Consider the following 16,917-nt stretch of genomic DNA (forward strand, 5'->3'; position numbering starts at 1 on the left):
GCATTATCACAATTTCCGCCCAGGCTGCTCTGCTGTGGAGAAGGCCATTGCTGGTGTACTTGACCGCATGATCAGTACGTTCAGTGAAGCAATATCAGAAGCAATTTCCCCGCAGTACGTTCAGTTATGCATTATCACAAGTAATATCCACGCAGGCTGCTCTGCAGTGGAGAAGGCTGTTGCTGGTGTACTTGACCGCATGATCAGTACGTTCAATGATGCATTATCACAATTTCCGCGCAGGCTGTTCTGCTATGGAGAAAGCCCTTGCTGGTGTACTTGACCGCATGAACAGTACGTTCAGCGATGCAATATCAGAAGTAATTTCCGCGCAGGCTGCTCTGCTGCGGAGAAAGCCATCACTGGTGTACTTGACCACATGATCAGTAGGTTCAGTGATGCATTATCACAAGTAGTTTCTGCGCAGGCTGCTCCGCAGTGGAGAATGCCACTGCCAGTGTATTTGACCTCATGATCAGCACGTTCAATGATGCATTATCGCAAGTAATTTCCGCGCAGGCTGCCCTGCGGTGAGAAGGCCACTACTGGTGTATTTGACCGCATGATCAGTACGTTCAGTGATGAGTTATCACAAGTAATTTCCGCGCAGGCTGCTCTACAGTGGAGAAGGCAGTTGCTGGTATACTTGACTGCATGACCGGTGCGTTCAGTGATACATTATCACAAGTAATTTCCGTCCAGGCTGCATTGCTGTGGAGAAGGCCATTGCTGGTGTACTTGACCGCATGATCAGTACGTTCAGTGATGCAATATCAGAAGTAATTTCCCCGTAGGCTGCTCTGCAGTGGAGAAGACTGTTGCTGGTATACTTGACTGCATGATCGGTGCGTTCAGTGATGCATTATCACAAGTAATTTCCGCCCTTGCTGCTCTCCTGTGGAGAAGGCCATTGCTGGTGCACTTGACCGCATGATCAGTACTTTCAGTGATGCAATATCAGAAGTAATTTCCGCGCAGGCTGCTCTGCAGTGGAGAATGCTGTTGCTGGTACACTTGACTGCATGATCGGTGCATTCAGTGATGCATTATCACAATTTCCGCCCAGGCTGCTCTGCTGTGGAGAAGGCCATTGCTGGTGTACTTGACCGCATGATCAGTACGTTCAGTGAAGCAATATCAGAAGCAATTTCCCCGCAGTACGTTCAGTTATGCACTATCACAAGTAATATCCACGCAGGCTGCTCTGCAGTGGAGAAGGCTGTTGCTGGTGTACTTGACCGCATGATCAGTACGTTCAATGATGCATTATCACAATTTCCGCGCAGGCTGCTCTGCTATGGAGAAAGCCCTTGCTGGTGTACTTGACCGCATGAACAGTACGTTCAGCGATGCAATATCAGAAGTTTTTCCGCGCAGGCTGCTCTGCTGCGGAGAAAGCCATCACTGGTGTACTTGACCGCATGATCAGTAGGTTCAGTGATGCATTATCACAAGTAGTTTCTGCGCAGGCTGCTCCGCAGTGGAGAATGCCACTGCCAGTGTATTTGACCTCATGATCAGCACGTTCAATGATGCATTATCGCAAGCAATTTCCGCGCAGGCTGCTCTGCTGTGGAGAAGGCCATTGCTGGTGTACTTGACCGCATGATCAGTACGTTCAGTGATGCAATATCAGAAGTAATTTCCCCGTAGGCTGCTCTGCAGTGGAGAAGGCTGTTGCTGGTATACTTGACTGCATGATCGGTGCGTTCAGTGATGCATTATCGCAAGTAATTTCCGCCCTTGCTGCTCTCCTGTGGAGAAGGCCATTGCTGGTGCACTTGACCGCATGATCAGTACTTTCAGTGATGCAATATCAGAAGTAATTTCCGCGCAGGCTGCTCTGCAGTGGAGAATGCTGTTGCTGGTACACTTGACTGCATGATCGGTGCATTCAGTGATGCATTATCACAATTTCCGCCCAGGCTGCTCTGCTGTGGAGAAGGCCATTGCTGGTGTACTTGACCGCATGATCAGTACGTTCAGTGATGCAATATCAGAAGTAATTTCCCCGTAGGCTGCTCTGCAGTGGAGAAGGCTGTTGCTGGTATACTTGACTGCTTGATCGGTACGTTCAGTGATGCATTTTCACAAGTAAATTCCGCGCAGGCTGCTCTGCTGTGGAGAAAGCCATCACTGGTGTACTTAACCGCATGATCAGTAGGTTCAATGATGCATTATCACAAGTAGTTTCTGCGCAGGCTGCTCTGCAGTGGAGAATGCCACTGCTGGTGTATTTGACCTCATGATCAGCACGTTCAATGATGCATTATCACAAGTAATTTCCGCGCAGGCTGCTCTGCGGTGAGAAAACCACTGCTGGTGTATTTGACCGCATGATCAGTAGGTTCAGTGATGCATTATCACAAGTAGTTTCTGCGCAGGCTGCTCTGCAGTGGAGAATGCCACTACTGGTGTTTTTGACCGCATGATCAGTACGTTCAGTGATGAGTTATCACAAGTAATTTCCGCGCAGGCGGCTCTACAGTGGAGAAGGCAGTTGCTGGTATACTTGACTGCATGACCGGTGCGTTCAGTGATGCATTATCACAAGTAATTTCCGCCCAGGCTGCTTTGCTGTGGAGAAGGCCATTGCTGGTGTACTTGACCGCATGATCAGTACGTTCAGTGATGCAATATCAGAAGTAATTTCCCCGTAGGCTGCTCTGCAGTGGAGAAGGCTGTTGCTGGTATACTTGACTGCATGATCGGTGCGTTCAGTGATGCATTATCACAAGTAGTTTCTGCGCAGGCTGCTCCGCAGTGGATAATGCCACTGCCAGTGCATTTGACCTCTTGATCAGCACGTTCAATGATGCATTATCGCAAGTAATTTCCGCACAGGCTGCTCTGCGGTGAGAAGGCCACTACTGGTGTATTTGACCGTATGATTAGTACGTTCAGTGATGAGTTATCACAAGTAATTTCTGCGCAGGCTGCTTTACAGTGGAGAAGGCAGTTGCTGGTATACTTGACGGCATGATCGGTGCGTTCAGTGATGCATTATCACAAGTAATTGCCGCCCAGGCTGCTCTGCTGTGGAGAAGGCCATTGCTGGTGTACTTGACCACATGATCAGTACGTTCAGTGATGCAATATCAGAAGTAATTTCCCCTTAGGCTGCTCTGCAGTGGAGAAGGCTGTTGCTGGTATACTTGACTGCTTGATCGGTATGTTCAGTGATGCATTTTCACAAGTAATTTCCGCGCAGGCTGCTCTGCTGTGGAGAAGGCCATTGCTGGTGTACTTGACCGCATGATCAGTATACGTTCAGTGATGCATTATCAAAAGTAATTTCCGCGCAGGCTGCTCTGCTGTGGAGAAGGCTGTTGCTGGTATACTTGACTGCATAATCGGTACGTTCAGTGATGCAATATCACAAGTAATTTCCGCGCAGGCTGCTCTGCAGTGGAAAATGCCATTGGTGGTGTACTTGACCGAATGATCGGTACGTTCAGTGATGCAATATCACAAGTAATTTCTGCGCAGGCTGTTCTGCAGTGGAAAACGCCATTGCTGGTGTAGTTGACCGTATGATCGGTACGTTCAGTGATGCAATATCACAAGTAATTTCCGCGCAGGCTGCTCTGCAGTGGAAAATGCCATTGCTGGTGTACTTGACCGTATGATCGGTACGTTCACTGATGCAATATCACAAGTTTCCACGCAGGCTGCTCTGCAGTGGAGAATGCCATTGCTGGTGTAGTTGACCGTATGATCGGTACGTTCAGTGATGCAATATCACAAGTAATTTCCGCGCAGGCTGCTCTGCAGTGGAGAATCCATTGCTGGTGTACTTGACCGTAAGATCGGTACGTTCAGTGATGCAATATCAGAAGTAATTTCCGCGCAGGCTGCTCTGCAGTGGATAAGGCTGTTGCTGGTATACTTGACTGCATGATGGATGCATTCAGTCATGCATTATCACAAGTAATTTCCGCGCACGCTGCTCGGCAGTGGAGAATTCCATTGCTGGTCTACTTGCCCGTATGATCAGTACGTTCAGTGATGCAATATCACAAGTAATTTCCGCGCAGGCTGCTCTCCAGTAGAGAATGCCACTGCTGGTGTACTTGACCGTATGATCGGTACGTTCAGTGATGCAATATCACAAGTAATTTCCGCGCAGGCTGCTCTGCAGTAGAGAATGCCATTGCTGGTGTAGTTGACCGTATGATCGGTACGTTCAGTGATGGAATATCACAAGTAATTTCCGCGCAGGCTGCTCTCCAGTAGAGAATGCCACTGCTGGTGTACTTGACCGTATGATCGGTACGTTCAGTGATGCAATATCACAAGTAATTTCCGCGCAGGCTGCTCTGCAGTAGAGAATGCCATTGCTGGTGTAGTTGACCGTATGATCGGTACGTTCAGTGATGGAATATCACAAGTAATGTCCGCGCAGGCTGCTCTGCAGTGGAGAATTCCATTGCTGGTGTACTTGACCGTGTGATCGGTACGTTAGGTGATGCAATATCACAAGTTTTTTCCGCGCAGGCTGCTCTGCAGTGGAGAATGCCATTGCTGGTGTACTTGACCGCATGATCGGTACGTTCAGTGATGCAATTTCACAAGTAATTTCCGCGCAGGCTGCTCTGCAGTGGAGAATGCCATTGCTGGTGTAGTTAACCGTATGATCGGTACGTTCAGTGATGCAATATCACAAGTAATATCCGCGCAGGCTGCTTTGCAGTGAAGGCTGTTGCTCGTATACTTGAGTGCATGATGGGTACGTTCAGTGATGCAATATCACAAGTAATTTCCGCGCAGGCTGCTCTGCTGTGGAGAAGGCTTTTGCTGGTATACTTGACTGCATAATCGGTACGTTCAGTGATGCAATATCAGAAGAAATTTCCGCGCAGGCTACTCTGCAGTGTAGAAGGCTGTTGCTGGTATACTTGACTGCTTGATCGGTACGTTCAGTGATGCATTTTCACAAGTAATTTCCGCGCAGGCTGCTCTGCTGTGCAGAAGGCCATTGCTGGTGTACTTGACCGCATGATCAGTATACGTTCAGTAAAGCAATATCAGAAGTAATTTCCGCGCAGGCTGCTCTGCTGTGGAGAAAGCCATCACTGGTGTACTTAACCGCATGATCAGTAGGTTCAGTGATGCATTATCACAAGTAGTTTCTGCGCAGGCTGCTCTGCAGTGGAGAATGCCAATGCTGGTGTATTTGACCTCATGATCAGCACGTTCAATGATGCATTATCACAAGTAATTTCCACGCAGGCTGCTCTGCGGTGAGAAGGCCACTGCTGGTGTATTTGACCGCATGATCAGTACGTTCAGTGACGCAATATCACAAGTAATTTCCGCGCAGGCTGCTCTGCGGCGGAGAAGGCTGTTGCTGGTGTACTTGACCGCATGATCAGTACGTTCAGTGATGAGTGATCACAAGTAATTTCCACGCAGGCTGCTCTGCTGTGGAGAAGGCAGTTGCTGGTATACTTCACTGCATGATAGGTGCGTTCAGTGATGCATTATCACAAGTAATTTCCGCCCTTGCTGCTCTCCTGTGGAGAAGGCCATTGCTGGTGCACTTGACCGCATGAACAGTACTTTCAGTGATGCAATATCAGAAGTAATTTCCGCTCAGGCTGCTCTGCAGTGGAGAATGCTGTTTTTGGTACACTTGACTGCATGATCGGTGCATTCAGTGATGCATTATCACAATTTCCGCGCAGGCTGCTCTGCTGTGGAGAAAGCCATCACTGGTGTACTTGACCGCATGATCAGTAGCTTCAGTGATGCATTATCACAAGTAGTTTCTGCGCAGGCTGCTCTGCAGTGGAGAATGCCACTGCTGGTGTATTTGACCTCATGATCAGCTCGTTCAATGATGCATTATCACAAGTAATTCCCGCGCAGGCTGCTCTGCGGTGAGAAGGCCACTGCTGGTGTATTTGACCGCATGATCAGTACGTTCAGTGACGCAATATCACAAGTAATTTCCGCGCAGGCTGCTCTGCGGCGCAGAAGGCTGTTGCTGGTGTACTTGACCGCATGATCAGTACGTTCAGTGATCAGTTATCACAAGTAATTTCCGCGCAGGCTGCTCTACAGTGGAGAAGGCAGTTGCTGGTATATTTTACTGCATGATCGGTGCGTTCAGTGATGCATTATCACAATTTCCGCCCAGGCTGCTCTGCTGTGGAGAAGGCCATTGCTGGTGTACTTGACCGCATGATCAGTACGTTCAATGATGCAATATCAGAAGTATTTTCCCTGTAGGCTGCTCTGCAGTGGAGAAGGCCGTTGCTGGTATACTTGACTGCATGCTCGGTGCGTTCATTGATGCATTATCACAAGTAATTTCCGCAATTGCTGCTCTCCTGTGGAGAAGGCCATTGCTGGTGCACTTGACCGCATGATCAGTACTCTCAGTGATGCAATATCAGAAGTAATTTCCGCCCAGGCTGCTCTGCTGTGGAGAAGGCGATTGCTGGTGTTCTTGGCCGCATGATCAGTACGTTCAGTGAAGCAATATCAGAAGCAATTTCCCCGCAGTACGTTCAGTTATGCATTATCACAAGTAATATCCACGCTGACTGCTCTGCAGTGGAGAAGGCTGTTCATGGTGTACTTGACCGCATGATCAGTACGTTCAGTGATGCAATATCAGAAGAAATTTCCGCGCAGGCTGCTCTGCTGTGGAGAAAGCCATCACTGGTGTACTTGACCGCATGATCAGTAGGTTCAGTGATGCATTATCACAAGTAGTTTCTGCGCAGGCTGCTCTGCAGTGGAGAATGCCACTGCTGGTGTATTTGACCTCATGATCAGCTCGTTCAATGATGCATTATCACAAGTAATTCCCGCGCAGGCTGCTCTGCGGTGAGAAGGCCACTGCTGGTGTATTTGACCGCATGATCAGTACGTTCAGTGACGCAATATCACAAGTTTTTTTCGCGCAGGCTGCTCTGCGGCGCAGAAGGCTGTTGCTGGTGTACTTGACCGCATGATCAGTACGTTCAGTGATCAGTTATCACAAGTAATTTCCGCGCAGGCTGCTCTACAGTGGAGAAGGCAGTTGCTGGTATATTTTACTGCATGATCGGTGCGTTCAGTGATGCAATATCAGAAGTAATTTCCGCGCAGGCTGCTCTGCTGTGGAGAAAGCCATCACTGGTGTACTTAACCGCATGATCAGTAGGTTCAATGATGCATTATCACAAGTAGTTTCTGCGCAGGCTGCTCTGCAGTGGAGAATGCCACTGCTGGTGTATTTGACCTCATGATCAGCACGTTCAATGATGCATTATCACAAGTAATTTCCGCGCAGGCTGCTCTGCGGTGAGAAAACCACTGCTGGTGTATTTGACCGCATGATCAGTACGTTCAGTGACGCAATATCACAAGTAATTTCCGCCCAGGCTGCTCTGCTGTGGAGAATGCCATTGCTGGTGTACTTGACCGCATGATCGGTACGTTCAGTGATGCAATATCACAAGTAATTTCCGCGCAGGCTGCTCTGCAGTGGAGAATGCCATTACTGGTGTACGTGACCGCATGATCAGTACGTTCAGTGACGCAATATCACAAGTAATTTCCGCGCAGTCTGCTCTGCGGCGCAGAAGGCTGTTGCTGGTGTACTTGACCGCATGATCAGTACGTTCAGTGATGAGTTATCACAAGTAATTTCCGCGCAGGCTGCTCTACAGTGGAGAAGGCACTTGCTGGTATACTTCACTGCATGATCGGTGCGTTCAGTGATACATTATCACAAGTAATTTCCGCCCAGGCTGCTCTGCTGTGGAGAAGGCCATTGCTGGTGTACTTGACCACATGATCAGTACGTTCAGTGATGCAATATCAGAAGTAATTTCCCCGTAGGCTGCTCTGCAGTGGAGAAGGCTGTTGCTGGTATACTTGACTGCATGATTGGTACGTTCAGTGATGCATTATCACAAGTAATATCCGCGCACGCTGCTGTGCAGTGGAAAAGGCTGTTGCTGGTATACTTGACTGCTTGATCTGTACGTTCAGTGATGCATTTTCACAAGTAATTTCCGCGCAGGCTGCTCTGCTGTGGAGAAGGCCATTGCTGGTGTACTTGACCGCATGATCAGTATACGTTCAGTGATGCAATATCAGAAGTAATTTCCGCGCAGGCTGCTCTGCTGTGGAGAAAGCCATCACTGGTGTACTTAATCGCATGATCAGTAGGTTCAGTGATGCATTATCACAAGTAGTTTCTGCGCAGGCTGCTCTGCAGTGGAGAATGCCACTGCTGGTGTATTTGACCTCATGATCAGAACGTTCAATGATGCATTATCACAAGTAATTTCCGCGCAGACTGCTCTGCGGTGAGAAAACCGCTGCTGGTGTATTTGACCGCATGATCAGTACGTCCAGTGACGCAATATCACAAGTAATTTCCGAGCAGGCTGCTCTGCGGCGGAGAAGGCTGTTGCTGGTGTACTTGACCGCATGATCAGTACGTTCAATGATGCAATATCAGAAGTATTTTCCCCGTAGGCTGCTCTGCAGTGGAGAAGGCCGTTGCTGGTATACTTGACTGCATGATCTGTGCATTCACTGATGCATTATCACAAGTAATTTCCGCCCAGGCTGCTCTGCTGTGGAGAAGGCGACTGCTGGTGTTCTTGGCCGCATGATCTGTACGTTCAGTGAAGCAATATCAGAAGCAATTTCCCCGCAGTACGTTCAGTTATGCATTATAACAAGTAATATCCACGCTGACTGCTCTGCAGTGGAGAAGGCTGTTCATGGTGTACTTGACCGCATGATCAGTAGGTTCAGTGATGCATTATCACAAGTAAGTCTGCACAGGCTGCTGTGCAGTGGAGAATGCCACTGCTGGTGTATTTGACCTCATGATCAGCTCGTTCAATGATGCATTATCACAAGTAATTCCCGCGCAGGCTGCTCTGCGGTGAGAAGGCCACTGCTGGTGTATTTGACCGCATGATCAGTACGTTCAGTGACGCAATATCACAAGTAATTTCCGCGCAGGCTGCTCTGCGGCGCAGAAGGCTGTTGCTGGTGTACTTGACCGCATGATCAGTACGTTCAGTGATCAGTTATCACAAGTAATTTCCGCGCAGGCTGCTCTACAGTGGAGAAGGCAGTTGCTGGTATATTTCACGGCATGATCGGTGCGTTCAGTGATGCATTATCACAAGTTTTTTCCGCCCAGGCTGGTCTGCTGTGGAGAAGGCCATTGCTGGTGTACTTGACCGCATGATCAGTACGTTCAGTGATGCAATATCAGAAGTAATTTCCCCGTAGGCTGCTCTGCATTGGAGAATGCTGTTGCTGGTACACTTGACTGCATGATCGGTGCATTCAGTGATGCATTATCACAATTTCCGCCCAGGCTGCTCTGCTGTGGAGAAGGCCATTGCTGGTGTACTTGACCGCATGATCAGTACGTTCAGTGAAGCAATATCAGAAGCAATTTCCCCGCAGTACGTTCAGTTATGCATTATCACAAGTAATATCCACGCAGGCTGCTCTGCAGTGGAGAAGGCTGTTGCTGGTGTACTTGACCGCATGATCAGTACGTTCAATGATGCATTATCACAATTTCCGCGCAGGCTGCTCTGCTATGGAGAAAGCCCTTGCTGGTGTACTTGACCGCATGAACAGTACGTTCAGCGATGCAATATCAGAAGTAATTTCCGCGCAGGCTGCTCTGCTGCGGAGAAAGCCATCACTGGTGTACTTGACCGCATGATCAGTAGGTTCAGTGATGCATTATCACAAGTAGTTTCTGCGCAGGCTGCTCCGCAGTGGAGAATGCCACTGCCAGTGTATTTGACCTCATGATCAGCACGTTCAATGATGCATTATCGCAAGTAATTTCCGCGCAGGCTGCTCTGCGGTGAGAAGGCCACTACTGGTGTATTTGACCGCATGATCAGTACGTTCAGTGATAAGTTATCACAAGTAATTTCCGCGCAGGCTGCTCTACAGTGGAGAAGGCAGTTGCTGGTATACTTGACTGCATGATCGGTGCGTTCAGTGATGCATTATCACAAGTAATTCCCGCCCAGGCTGCTCTGCTGTGGAGAAGGCCATTGCTGGTGTACTTGACCGCATGATCAGTATACGTTCAGTGATGCATTATCAAAAGTAATTTCCGCGCAGGCTGCTCTGCTGTGGAGAAGGCTTTTGCTGGTATACTTGACTGCATAATCGGTACGTTCAGTGATGCAATATCACAAGTAATTTCCGCGCAGGCTGCTCTGCAGTGGAAAATGCCATTGGTGGTGTACTTGACCGAATGATCGGTACGTTCAGTGATGCAATATCACAAGTAATTTCCGCGCAGGCTGCTCTGCAGTGGAGAATGCCATTGCTGGTGTACTTGACCGCATGATCGGTACGTTCAGTGATGCAATATCACAAGTAATTTCCGCGCAGGCTGCTCTGCAGTGGAGAATGCCATTACTGGTGTACGTGACCGCATGATCGGTACGTTCAGTGATGCAATATCACAAGTAATTTCTGCGCAGGCTGTTCTGCAGTGGAAAACGCCATTGCTGGTGTAGTTGACCGTATGATCGGTACGTTCAGTGATGCAATATCACAAGTAATTTCCGCGCAGGCTGCTCTGCAGTGGAGAATGCTATTGCTGGTGTAGTTGACCGTATGATCGCTACGTTCAGTGATGTAATATCACAAGTAATTTCCGCGCAGGCTGCTCTGCAGTGGAGAATGCCATTGCTGGTGTACTTGACCGTATGATCGGTACGTTCAGTGATGCAATATCAGAAGTAATTTCCGCGCAGGCTGCTCTGCAGTGGAGAAGGCTGTTGCTGGTATACTTGACTGCATGATGGATGCATTCAGTGATGCATTATCACAAGTAATTTCCGCGCACGCTGCTCGGCAGTGGAGAATCCATTGCTGGTGTACTTGACCGTATGATCAGTACGTTCAGTGATGCAATATCACAAGTAATTTCCGCGCAGGCTGCTCTCCAGTAGAGAATGCCACTGCTGGTGTACTTGACCGTATGATCGGTACGTTCAGTGATGCAATATCACAAGTAATTTCCGCGCAGGCTGCTTTGCAGTAGAGAATGATATTGCTGGTGTAGTTGACCGTATGATCCATACGTTCAGTGATGGAATATCACAAGTAATGTCCGCGCAGGCTGCTCTGCAGTGGAGAATTCCATTGCTGGTGTACTTGACCGTGTGATCGGTATGTTAGGTGATGCAATATCACAAGTTTTTTCTGCGCAGGCTGCTCTGCAGTGGAGAGTGCCATTGCTGGTGTACTTGACCGTATGATCGGTACGTTCAGTGATGCAATTTCACAAGTAATTTCCGCGCAGGCTGCTCTGCAGTGGAGAATGCCATTGCTGGTGTAGTTGACCGTATGATCGGTACGTTCAGTGATGCAAAATCACAAGTAATTTCCGCGCAGGCTGCTCTGCAGTGGAGAATGCCTTTGCTGGTGTACTTGACCGCATGATGGGTACGTTCAGTGATGCAATATCACAAGTAATTTCCGCGCAGGCTGCTCTGCTGTGGAGAAGGCTTTTGCTGGTATACTTGACTGCATAATCGGTACGTTCAGTGATGCATTATCACAAGTAATATCCGCGCAGGCTGCTTTGCAGTGAAGGCTGTTGCTCGTATACTTGAGTGCATGATAGGTACGTTCAGTGATGCAATATCACAAGTAATTTCCGCGCAGGCTGCTCTGCAGTGGAGGAGGCCATTGCAGGTGTACTTCACCGGATGATCAGTACTTTCAGTGATGCAATATCAGAAGAAATTTCCGCGCAGGCTGCTCTGCAGTGTAGAAGGCTGTTGCTGGTATACTTGACTGCTTGATCGGTACGTTCAGTGATGCATTTTCACAAGTAATTTCCGCGCAGGCTGCTCTGCTGTGCAGAAGGCCATTGCTGGTGTACTTGACCGCATGATCAGTATACGTTCAGTGAAGCAATATCAGAAGTAATTTCCGCGCAGGCTGCTCTGCTGTGGAGAAAGCCATCACTGGTGTACTTAACCGCATGATCAGTAGGTTCAGTGATGCATTATCACAAATAGTTTCTGCGCAGGCTGCTCTGCAGTGGAGAATGCCACTGCTGGTGTATTTGACCTCATGATCAGCACGTTCAATGATGCATTATCACAAGTAATTTCCACGCAGGCTGCTCTGCGGTGAGAAGGCCACTGCTGGTGTATTTGACCGCATGATCAGTACGTTCAGTGACGCAATATCACAAGTAATTTCCGCGCAGGCTGCTCTGCGGCGGAGAAGGCTGTTGCTGGTGTACTTGACCGCATGATCAGTACGTTCAGTGATGAGTGATCACAAGTAATTTCCGCGCAGGCTGCTGTGCAGTGGAAAAGGCTGTTGCTGGTATACTTGACTGCTTGATCTGTACGTTCAGTGATGCATTTTCACAAGTAATTTCCGCGCAGGATGCTCTGCTGTGGAGAAGGCCATTGCTGGTGTACTTGACCGCATGATCAGTATACGTTCAGTGATGCAATATCAGAAGTAATTTCCGCGCAGGCTGCTCTGCTGTGGAGAAAGCCATCACTGGTGTACTTAATCACATGATCAGTAGGTTCAGTGATGCGTTATCACAAGTAGTTTCTGCGCAGGCTGCTCTGCAGTGGAGAATGCCACTGCTGGTGTATTTGACCTCATGATCAGAACGTTCAATGATGCATTATCACAAGTAATTTCCGCGCAGACTGCTCTGCGGTGAGAAAACCGCTGCTGGTGTATTTGACCGCATGATCAGTACGTCCAGTGACGCAATATCACAAGTAATTTCCGAGCAGGCTGCTCTGCGGCGGAGAAGGCTGTTGCTGGTGTACTTGACCGCATGATCAGTACGTTCAATGATGCAATATCAGAAGTATTTTCCCCGTAGGCTGCTCTGCAGTGGAGAAGGCCGTTGCTGGTATACTTGACTGCATGATCGGTGCGTTCATTGATGCATTATCACAAGTAATTTCCGCCCTTGCTGCTCTCCTGTGGAGAAGGCCATTGCTGGTGCACTTGACCGCATGATCAGTACTCTCAGTGATGCAATATCAGAAGTAATTTCCGCGCAGTCTGCTCTGCAGTGTAGAAGGCTGTTGCTGTTATACTTGACTGCATGATCTGTGCATTCACTGATGCATTATCACAAGTAATTTCCGCCCAGGCTGCTCTGCTGTGGAGAAGGCGATTGCTGGTGTTCTTGGCCGCATGATCTGTACGTTCAGTGAAGCAATATCAGAAGCAATTTCCCCGCAGTACGTTCAGTTATGCATTATCACAAGTAATATCCACGCTGACTGCTCTGCAGTGGAGAAGGCTGTTCATGGTGTACTTGACCGCATGATCAGTGCGTTCAGTGATGCAATATCAGAAGAAATTTCCGCGCAGGCTGCTCTGCTGTGGAGAAAGCCATCACTGGTGTACTTGACCGCATGATCAGTAGGTTCAGTGATGCATTATCACAAGTAGTTTCTGCACAGGCTGCTGTGCAGTGGAGAATGCCACTGCTGGTGTATTTGACCTCATGATCAGCTCGTTCAATGATGCATTATCACAAGTAATTCCCGCGCAGGCTGCTCTGCGGTGAGAAGGCCACTGCTGGTGTATTTGACCGCATGATCAGTACGTTCAGTGACGCAATATCACAAGTAATTTCCGCGCAGGCTGCTCTGCGGCGCACAAGGCTGTTGCTGGTGTACTTGACCGCATGATCAGTACGTTCAGTGATCAGTTATCACAAGTAATTTCCGCGCAGGCTGCTCTACAGTGGAGAAGGCAGTTGCTGGTATATTTCACTGCATGATCGGTGCGTTCAGTGATGCATTATCACAAGTAATTTCCGCCCAGGCTGGTCTGCTGTGGAGAAGGCCATTGCTGGTGTACTTGACCGCATGATCAGTACGTTCAGTGATGCAATATCAGAAGTAATTTCCCCGTAGGCTGCTCTGCATTGGAGAATGCTGTTGCTGGTACACTTGACTGCATGATCGGTGCATTCAGTGATGCATTATCACAATTTCCGCCCAGGCTGCTCTGCTGTGGAGAAGGCCATTGCTGGTGTACTTGACTGCATGATCAGTACGTTCAGTGAAGCAATATCAGAAGCAATTTCCCCGCAGTACGTTCAGTTATGCATTATCACAAGTAATATCCACCCAGGCTGCTCTGCAGTGGAGAAGGCTGTTGCTGGTGTACTTGACCGCATGATCAGTACGTTCAATGATGCATTATCACAATTTCCGCGCAGGCTGCTCTGCTATGGAGAAAGCCCTTGCTGGTGTACTTGACCGCATGAACAGTACGTTCAGCGATGCAATATCAGAAGTAATTTCCGCGCAGGCTGCTCTGCTGCGGAGAAAGCCATCACTGGTGTACTTGACCGCATGATCAGTAGGTTCAGTGATGCATTATCACAAGTAGTTTCTGCGCAGGCTGCTCCGCAGTGGAGAATGCCACTGCCAGTGTATTTGACCTCATGATCAGCACGTTCAATGATGCATTATCGCAAGTAATTTCCGCGCAGGCTGCTCTGCGGTGAGAAGGCCACTACTGGTGTATTTGACCGCATGATCAGTACATTCAGTGATAAGTTATCACAAGTAATTTCCGCGCAGGCTGCTCTACAGTGGAGAAGGCAGTTGCTGGTATACTTGACTGCATGATCGGTGCGTTCAGTGATGCATTATCACAAGTAATTCCCGCCCAGGCTGCTCTGCTGTGGAGAAGGCCATTGCTGGTGTACTTGACCGCATGATCACTATACGTTCAGTGATGCATTATAAAAGTAATTTCCGCGCAGGCTGCTCTGCTGTGGAGAAGGCTGTTGCATGTATACTTGACTGCATAATCGGTACGTTCAGTGATGCAATATCACAAGTAATTTCCGCGCAGGCTGCTCTGCAGTGGAAAATGCCATTGGTGGTGTACTTGACCGAATGATCGGTACGTTCAGTGATGCAATATCACAAGTAATTTCCGCGCAGGCTGCTCTGCAGTGGAGAATGCCATTGCTGGTGTACTTGACCGCATGATCGGTACGTTCAGTGATGCAATATCACAAGTAATTTCCGCGCAGGCTGCTCTGCAGTGGAGAATGCCATTACTGGTGTACGTGACCGCATGATCGGTACGTTCAGTGATGCAATATCACAAGTAATTTCTGCGCAGGATGTTCTGCAGTGGAAAACGCCATTGCTGGTGTAGTTGACCGTATGATCGGTACGTTCAGTGATGCAATATCACAAGTAATTTCCGCGCAGGCTGCTCTGCAGTGGAGAATGCTATTGCTGGTGTAGTTGACCGTATGATCGCTACGTTCAGTGATGTAATATCACAAGTAATTTCCGCGCAGGCTGCTCTGCAGTGGAGAATGCCATTGCTGGTGTACTTGACCGTATGATCGGTACGTTCAGTGATGCAATATCAGAAGTAATTTCCGCGCAGGCTGCTCTGCAGTGGAGAAGGCTGTTGCTGGTATACTTGACTGCATGATGGATGCATTCAGTGATGCATTATCACAAGTAATTTCCGCGCACGCTGCTCTGCAGTGGAGAATCCATTGCTGGTGTACTTGACCGTATGATCAGTACGTTCAGTGATGCAATATCACAAGTAATTTCCGCGCAGGCTGCTCTCCAGTAGAGAATGCCACTGCTGGTGTACTTGACCGTATGATCGGTACGTTCAGTGATGCAATATCACAAGTAATTTCCGCGCAGGCTGCTTTGCAGTAGAGAATGATATTGCTGGTGTAGTTGACCGTATGATCCATACGTTCAGTGATGGAATATCACAAGTAATGTCCGCGCAGGCTGCTCTGCAGTGGAGAATTCCATTGCTGGTGTACTTGACCGTGTGATCGGTATGTTAGGTGATGCAATATCACAAGTTTTTTCCGCGCAGGCTGCTCTGCAGTGGAGAGTGCCATTGCTGGTGTACTTGACCGTATGATCGGTACGTTCAGTGATGCAATTTCACAAGTAATTTCCGCGCAGGCTGCTCTGCAGTGGAGAATGCCATTGCTGGTGTAGTTGACCGTATGATCGGTACGTTCAGTGATGCAATATCACAAGTAATTTCCGCGCAGGCTGCTCTGCAGTGGAGAATTCCATTGCTGGTGTACTTGACCGCATGATGGGTACGTTCAGTGATGCAATATCACAAGTAATTTCCGCGCAGGCTGCTCTGCTGTGGAGAAGGCTTTTGCTGGTATACTTGACTGCATAATCGGTACGTTCAGTGATGCATTATCACAAGTAATATCCGCGCAGGCTGCTTTGCAGTGAAGGCTGTTGCTCGTATACTTGAGTGCATGATAGGTACGTTCAGTGATGCAATATCACAAGTAATTTCCGCGCAGGCTGCTCTGCAGTGGAGGAGGCCATTGCAGGTGTACTTCACCGGATGATCAGTACTTTCAGTGATGCAATATCAGAAGAAATTTCCGCGCAGGCTGCTCTGCAGTGTAGAAGGCTGTTGCTGGTATACTTGACTGCTTGATCGGTACGTTCAGTGATGCATTTTCACAAGTAATTTCTGCGCAGGCTGCTCTGCTGTGCAGAAGGCCATTGCTGGTGTACTTGACCGCATGATCAGTATACGTTCAGTGAAGCAATATCAGAAGTAATTTCCGCGCAGGCTGCTCTGCTGTGGAGAAAGCCATCACTGGTGTACTTAACCGCATGATTAGTAGGTTCAGTGATGCATTATCACAAGTAGTTTCTGCGCAGGCTGCTCTGCAGTGGAGAATGCCACTGCTGGTGTATTTGACCTCATGATCAGCACGTTCAATGATGCATTATCACAAGTAATTTCCACGCAGGCTGCTCTGCGGTGAGAAGGCCACTGCTGGTGTATTTGACCGCATGATCAGTACGTTCAGTGACGCAATATCACAAGTAATTTCCGCGCAGGCTGCTCTGCGGCGGAGAA

The sequence above is a fragment of the Amblyomma americanum genome, chromosome 3, assembly GCF_052857255.1.
Source record: "Amblyomma americanum isolate KBUSLIRL-KWMA chromosome 3, ASM5285725v1, whole genome shotgun sequence".
NCBI lineage: Eukaryota > Metazoa > Arthropoda > Arachnida > Ixodida > Ixodidae > Amblyomma > Amblyomma americanum.